Below are 8,246 nucleotides of genomic sequence, written 5' to 3' on the forward strand. Positions count from 1 at the left end.
TTTGTAATGCGCTTATTTGGGAAAGGGAGGGTGGTGATTGCTTCTAAACAGGATACTAATATCCTGTCATTCCTCTCTGGTACAGCTCTAGGCCAGGCCCTGGGATGGCTGCAGAGAAATCTCACAGTGGGCTCGGAGCCCCCATTCATCTATTCCTGGCCCTTCTAGCCCCTCTCCCTCTACACTCCTCTTTTCTTCAGTTCTGTACCATATTCTGGTCACTGAGTATGTAGCCAGGACTGGGGATGGGATGCCTACTGAGAGCCTACTGCAATTGTCCAGGCATCAGACATCAGGTCCAGGTGGAGCTGGAAGGAGAGCACAGAGGCATGGCAAAGTCTTCAACTCTTCCAGATAGAGCAGACCAGAGACACTCCTGCCCAATCAGCAGACTGGTCACAATACATTTTGACTTTTTTTTTTTTTTTGGTAATATAACTGTGTACTTTATTTTTTTAATTCAATTAGCCAACATATAGTATATCATTAGTTTTTGATATAATGTTCAATGATTCATTAGCATTTTGACATTTTGTTTGATCGTCTCATGGGGTCAGCAAGTTCACAACCTTCCAGGCCAGCTGATTTTATCTGTGGACTACCCTCACTAATGTAAGTTGGTTACATTACACTGGATCTTGCCTCCCTAGTGTAACTCCCAACTGTACTCTTGAGACCACCCAGAACAAGTCTTATATAAGTCTTCTACATGAAACCCTTTTAGAGAGTTGGCCCTCAGCTTCCAGAATGCCCTTGACCTTTCATTCCACATGGCAAACATCCCCAATTTCTTCAACTCTTGCTCAAATGATGTGGCTTCCAGACCCTTCTTTATAACCTGTTTCAACATATCCACACTCCCTTTAGAATGTGGCCCCAGAAGTGAGATAGATGCCCCACATGAAGTCTGGCTACTGCAGATGCAGTTCCAAGACCTGTCAGCATCCTTTCGTGATCTGTCAGCATCCTTTCTCAATGATGTCATTCACAATGACTTTGTAGAAAGTTTCCTTACACTGATCCACTTTCAGTCCTCAGTTATTGCCCAATGAACTGCTGCCCCACCTGACCTGTTATGGTTGGCTTGAATCCAAGGAAGGGACAGAGAATTTTAGCTTTGTGCTACAACATTTCTTTTCTTGACATCAGCTTCTTGTTCTATCCATTTGAGACCTGAAATTCTACTTTCAACCACTGGATTAGGTTGTCTTCCTCACCATGTATATGAGAGGCTGTGAAGGAAGAACACATAAGACTGATTGGTCCATGGGAAGATATCTTGAATTTGCCGGTGGTCACAGTTAAATGATCTGTATCCAACTCATTCTTACCTCCTTCCCTTGCATTTGTACTCTTCCTAAAGCTGCCTCTCATGACTTGTGCCCTTAGTACTATAGCTGCCCAATTGCTCAGAGACCCTGCAATGTCACTTCTCTCTCCCTCTCTTTTGGCTTCCCCCGCAGTGTATATACATTCTGAACTCCCTTCTCTCTTAAAAAAAACAAACAAAACAAAACAAAACAAAAAAAAAACAGGAACACAAGCAAAATGCTTCTTCCACCTTATGTCCCAACCTTAGATATTTTCTCCTTACTCCACTTTACAGCCTAGTTCACTTCTCAAAACCTACTGGTGTCTGATTTCTGCCTTCATCACTCCACCAACCGTTCTCATTTCCAAGCCAAGAATAATTTCCACATTATTATATTTTTAAAGTTTTATTCCTCCTGCCCTCTCTGTAGTTTCTGGTACCATATGCCCTTTTGAAGATGCCAACTCCCTCAGTTTGTGGCACCAAGTTCCCCTGCCTCATTGATGCTCTTGCTCAAGCCCTGGCTCTTCCACTGCTGATCTCTCATGCTCCAGATTGCAGCTTCTGATCCTTTGCTCTTTCTCGGAAGGTGTCCTGAGTAGTTCTCATCCATTTTAAGCCTGATTACCTCCAAAATTTTGATCTTCCACTTAGATCTCCTTCCTGAGTTTCAAGGCTATCTGTCCTATTTTCTGATGGTCAGATCCTCAAAGCTACTCCATGTTTCAAGCTCTATGTCTATAACAGAGTTAATCATTACCTTCCGGCCACTTCCTGACCCATGCCATCTCTCCCTCCTCCACCTCTGCCCAGGTTTTGTCTTGAAATGTATCCCAAGCCTGAAACCTCAAGCTCATGTTTGTCCCCTCCCGCTTTCTCACCCTCCGTATCTCTCAGATACCAAGTTCTGTTGATTCAATTTCCTATACCTCTCTATAATCTCTCTTCTCTTCTTTGTTGTCTAGAATATTACGTTGCTTCTGCCTTTTTCCCGTACCCCTCAAATAGTCTTCCTCCAATGCCTTCTCCTAACTTCTACCCAAGAAGTGATGTTTCTAAAACCTAAGTCTCAGTGAATTTCTTTTCTGCTTAAAACTCATCTGCAACTTGCCATGACCTAAATGATCGACTCCATGCTCTTTAACAAGATATATAATATCCTTTATAATCTTTTCCCTCTTGCCCTGTGCAGACTAGCCCACGCTCAGACTTTATGGCTTGTGCTCCATGTTTTCACAAAGTTTTCCCTTAGTTATGGTCCTTTGCACCTGTTATTCCATCTTTTTAAAAACTCTTCCTTAAGTTCTTTGCTTAGCTAATTCCTGCTCATCTTTTAAGATTCACATCATGTATCCTCTTCTTGGTGAAGTCTAACTCCCAAAGGTTACCTAGGTGCTTCTTTAATGGACTCGTGTGACACCCTGTACTTACTTCCACCAGCACTTATTGATTGACTGCCATTCATTGTTTACCAGTCTCCTTCCTATGCATGGTCTTTGAGGGCAGAGATTTTTATTACTCTATCCCTAGTGCTTAGCACAGAGCTTTGACTGCTAGCACATATTTCCGTCATAGTGCTAAACACATTAGCATCTGGTTTGTGCCTCTATTCCACTATTTCTCCAACCAGACTGTAAGCTCCCTGAGGATTAAGAATATAACTTGTTTGTCCTTGTCTCTTCAGCTCCTAGAACAGAACCTGGTAGGTAGACGGTGCTCAGTGTTTGTTGACCATTTGATGAATGACACCATGAGGAAGGGGATTTGATGGGAGCTTACATTACTAAGCTCCTGCTCTGTGCTAGTCACAGTGCTAGGCGCTTCACACCTATTATGTATTACTTCTCACGAGATCTCTTCCTGGTAGGTATTACATAGAATTTACAGAGAAGGAAATGGGGTTCAAGGAGATTAAATTACTTGAATAAGGTGAATAGGGTCACAGTTGAAGTACCAAGACTTGAAGTCCAATCTTCTGATTCCAAATCCCATGCTCCACTAGAACACGCCACCTTCTATGACACCACAATCAAGGAATCGGCCCTAACTTTTAAGATATAAACTAAATCCATGCACAGTCTTTAAATGTGTCTCCCTTCCAGTCAGAAACCTCAACTGCAAGAAAGAAAGAATTCCAAGGGATAGATTACCATTGGGAGGGGTATTCCCATTAGGCTGCAGGGATTCAGAGATGCTGAAGCTGCCTTTAAGCAAACAACAAGCAAGAAACAATAACAAGAAAAAAACCAGTTATTATTCTGCCTCTATTATAGTTTTAGGGTCAAGCAGGAAGACCCTTCCCTTCATTTGTGAGTAAAGCCAGGATGAAGCAGAGTGGTGAACAACTTCATCTCAAATAAAATCACATGTGAGGAAGCTTCCAGAGATCCAAAAGATTCAAGAAACTCAGACATGGGTTTTTTCTAAAAACTTCTAACATTTCTGGATTCATATATCTTCCCACATTTCTGACTCACCCCCTCTATATATCTGTAATGATCAGAAGGTTAAAGCACCAAAGGAAAGGGTTCTGAGTGTTTGTTTTTTGAGAAGAGGGATGGGAGAGCTTCAGATCATCATCCCACTCTATAGCCAGGACTAGGGGAGAAGAACACCAAGCAATGTACTGTGATGGTAGCTCCTGAAGGACAAGAAAGCAGGTGGTCTTGCTGGGCAGATAGAAGAAAATGAGTCTCTGGCAGTCTTAAAAAAAGATTTGGGCCTGAGAAACAGAAAATTCCAAGAAGGTTTCCCTCCCCACCTCCCCACCAAATTTAGCCTCGCCCCAGCTAGACCTCAGTCTCTGACCTCATATTAGTTCCAAGTAGTATCCGAGTGACCACTGACCTTGTCAACAAGTGAATGGTCATAGTCCCTGAATGTGCATCCTATGCTGGGTCACTAGCAGTTCCATTTCTCTTTCTGCAGCTGAAGGAAAATGCAGAACTTCCCCTGGGACAACCACAGCTCTGTGTCTGAATTCATCCTTCTGGGCTTCTCCAGGGATTCCCACATTAATGTAATCCTCTTCAACATCTTCCTCTTTCTCTACCTCTCTACACTTGTGGGCAATGGGCTCATTGTCACCTTGATCCACGTGGACTCCCGCCTCCACACACCCATGTACTTCTTCCTCAGTGTCCTTTCCATGTTGGACATGAGCTGTGTCACCACTACTGTGCCCCAGATGTTGATACATCTGATCTGGCAGGAGAAAACTATCTCCTATGTTGGGTGTGTGGCCTAGATGTACATCTTTCTGGTGTTGGGCATCACTGAGGGCTGGCTGTTCTCTGTCATGGCCTATGACAGCTATGTAGCCATCTGTTACCCACTCAGGTACAAGGTTATCATGACTCCATGGCTGTGTGGGGCAATGGTGGTCTTTTGTGGATTGTGGGGAATCAGCTGTTCCCTAGTCTACACTGTCTTCACAATGCGCCTGCCCTACTGTGGCCCCAATGAGATCAATCACTTCTTCTGCGAGGTCCCTGCTGTTCTGAAGCTGGTCTGTGCAGACACGTCCCTCAATGACCAAGCAGATTTCATCCGGGGCTTCATTCTTCTCCTGGTACCCCTTTCCTTCATTCTGGCCTCTTATGTCTGCATCTTTGCCACCATCTTGAAGATCCGCTCAACCCAGGGTCGACTCAAAGCCTTCTCCACCTGTGCTTCCTACATCATTGTGGTCACCATGTTCTGTGGACCTGCCATGTTTATGTACATGAATCCTGGGGCCAATGCCTCCCCAGAGCAGGACAAGAAACTGGCTCTGTTCTACAATGTTATCTCTGCCTTTCTCAACCCCATCATCTATAGCCTTAGAAACAAAGATGTGAAGAGGGCTTTCCTCAAGTTAACAGGCTGGGGCAGGGCCTCTGAGTGAGGCCACTGGAGCACAGAAGGCCACAATCAGAACTGAAACCACAAGTTCCACCCCATTCCCTCCCATTACCCACAGGATAGGCAAGAATCACTGACTGATAAGGGAGATAATATGTAAGGTAGGTGCCTGGGTGGGACTTGTTGATGGCTGCAGTAGCTGAGCTACCTTCAAACATTAAGAGAACCAACTGTAGACAGAGTGCCAAGTCAGGACCTATGTCTGATTCATTTCTGTTTCCCAGGGCTCAGCCAAGGGTCTGGCACAAACAAAGCATCACTAACATTTGCTAATCAAATGACTGAGTTCATGAGGTTTGAGCCTATTAAATCAACTTAGGATGGCCAGGACAAGAAGACCGACAGGACCCATATCAGTGACTTTATTTTATCTCAATCAGGAGCATGAACAGATCCAAAGAAATGTAGTCTCAGGAGAAAGGAAAAGTGGCCTTAGAAATAGGGTTCAGAAATTGGTCATTGTTCATCCAGCACTTCCATGGGAGTGTGGGTCCCAGGGTACATGGAGAGTCCCTGCTGTGGTGAAGAGATATTTCGAGGGGCCTCTTGGTATACAGATGAAACATCACCCAAACCATACCACACTGGGTCAGAGCTCATACTTTGCAGCAAACCATCACCTTGTAAGATTGCTGTGAGAAGTTAACATAGGTAAAGTTCTCAAAACAGTGCTTGATGCGTTGCACACTTTACGTGAACATTGCCATTCTACTTGTTATGCTCTACTTCTCTTTCCTAATACCACAATTACCAAGCAACTGATCGAGACCATTTCAACTTCAAAAGAGGGGCCACTCTGTTCTCTGGAAAGTATAGCTAACATTATAAATGAAGAGGTTTACATTTGTTTATACTTCATTCTGGTGTGGATTTAGTAAATCTGGGTCTGTCACCAAGAAGCTCATGAAATCTGAATGGACAAAACTACAGAAAAATTATGACACCCTTTCAAGATACCAAATGTAGAGGCCCTGATTACAAACAGCCAACACTCCTCAATGATACCTTCATTGATTTTCTCACATGGTAGAGCTTTTTAAATAAACATTTGTTCAAATCTAAACTGAATAATAATGGTGTTACTAGAGTACTTGATTCAAGAGGATACTGACAGGAATGGCAAGATATAATGATCATAATGGTGCTGGCTTCTCTTACCAGTGTCAGAACTTTTCACCCATAGCTGTGGCCCCTTTGACTCTCCAGCACCTTGGAGGAGACACAGAAAAGTTGCTCCACAGAATCTCAGGAATTGTACTGACCACCCAGTGCTTATCATACAAAAAAAGGCAGGCAATACTCCAGTAGCAAGAACGGCAAGCAACACTTCAATGAAGCCTGAATCAGAAAGGTAAGCTGTCACAAGGAGTCCCTACTGACCACAAAATCTCCTCCAATTTTGCTTTCACTCTTTCTACCACCAGGGGGGGAAAAAAAAGAGGAAAAGAGGCAGGAGTTCCTGGCATTCATTTTATCCTTGTCATGATTCTGAATTCCCACAGTCCACAGAACTATTCCAGCTATTCCTCTTCCAAATTTGGCTTTGAATTTGAAAGTCTAAATCACCTAATGGATACAAGTGACAGGTTATTCAGTGAAATGATGCCTTAGAGAAATACTGTCAGATTCTCGCTTTGAACACAAAGGAAATTCAAAACTATTATGCCAGCTTGTGATTAATATCAGGCCTCTTTAACCTCAGAATTATGGAACCATCATTAACTAATAGTCCTCAATAAAACAGTAATGGTTCCAACAAAACTAATACAGATTCAACCCAACCAGATATCATTGAAGGTACTTTGAACTCAGCAAGTAAAGTAATAATAATTGTGGTATTAATGGCAGTTATTACTATAAGTTGAATTTGGAAGAATAATATTTGGCCTCACATTTCACAGCTGGTTATAGGACATTTGCTGAACATATTTCGGAAAGAGGTAAGGAAGGGGGCTTGAGGAGAGATGCTGGGCATTGGGAGAGAGCAAGCAGATACCATATAGAAGGATTGACAGGACACACCAAACCCCGAAATCACATGGGCAAAGGATGGATAGTAGAAATATTATGGGAGTTGGTCATGCTTTCCAGGCTACATCAAGATAATAGTGGTACAATGGGAGGAAATGGGAGGGCAAGGGGATTTGATTAGGCCAGAGAACAGTGTTGCGGGATTAAGGGTTAGAGAGAACTGGGGGAGTTCTGGAAGAGAGAGGGAATACAGGAAATTTAGACTTCAGGGTGCAAAATATTCCAGGTGATTAGGAAAAAAAATCTATGCTAGAGTGTTGCCTCCAGGGAAAATTCAAGGAAACTTGGCAGGGAAGGGAATAAAACCCAACAACAACAACAACAACAACAACAACAAAAAACAACCTCATTGAGACCCAACTTAAGAGAGAATTTATTTAACAATAATTTCTTTTCTTAAAGATTTTATTTATTTATTTGACAGAGAGAGTGAGTGAGAGAGGGAACAGAAGCAGGGGGAGTAGCAGGGGCAGAGGGAGAAGCAGGCTCCCCATTGAGCAGAGAGCCCAATGCAGGACTTGATCCCAGGACCCCAGGACAATGACCCGATCTCAAGGCAGATGCTTAACCAACTGAGCCACCCAGGCGTCCCTAACAATAATTTCTAATCCCATCCCTAAATACATATCTGCCTCCTACGAACTGTGCTGGTTTGTAGACCAAATTCCAACAGGACAGGGGCTGTCACTTCTTTCAGCAGTGCCAGGGATCCAGGAATGACAATGGGCAATCAACTGGCTCCCATCAGCGAACTATAGGGAAGTAGAGACGGTGGGAAATCTGGCTTAAATAAAACCTTGCTACCTTCCTCGATTTCTCTGTTTCACCAACACACCAAGCCATCAAGTATTCTTCCTTCTTTCTTTGTCACCTCTTTCAGCATCTCGCTATTCATTGCCACCATCCAAGACGAGCACCTTCATAAACCATGCCCAGATCTCCCTCAGTAAGTGTTCTTCAGTCCAACCCCTCATCAGGTCTCCCAAGCCATTCTTCTGAA

General features: G+C 43.4%; 1 pseudogene; it reads left to right on the plus strand.

Moving 5' to 3' along the window:
- The first annotated feature begins 4,250 nt into the window (after positions 1–4,250).
- On the plus strand, positions 4,251–5,198 carry LOC112812329 (olfactory receptor 2D2-like; annotated as a pseudogene).
- The last annotated feature ends 3,048 nt before the right edge of the window (positions 5,199–8,246 follow it).

Source organism: Callorhinus ursinus, unplaced genomic scaffold, assembly GCF_003265705.2.
Source record: "Callorhinus ursinus isolate GAN/ISIS: 27379988/994484 unplaced genomic scaffold, GSC_fseal_2.0 scaffold18, whole genome shotgun sequence".
In the NCBI taxonomy this organism is placed as follows: Eukaryota; Metazoa; Chordata; class Mammalia; order Carnivora; family Otariidae; genus Callorhinus; species Callorhinus ursinus.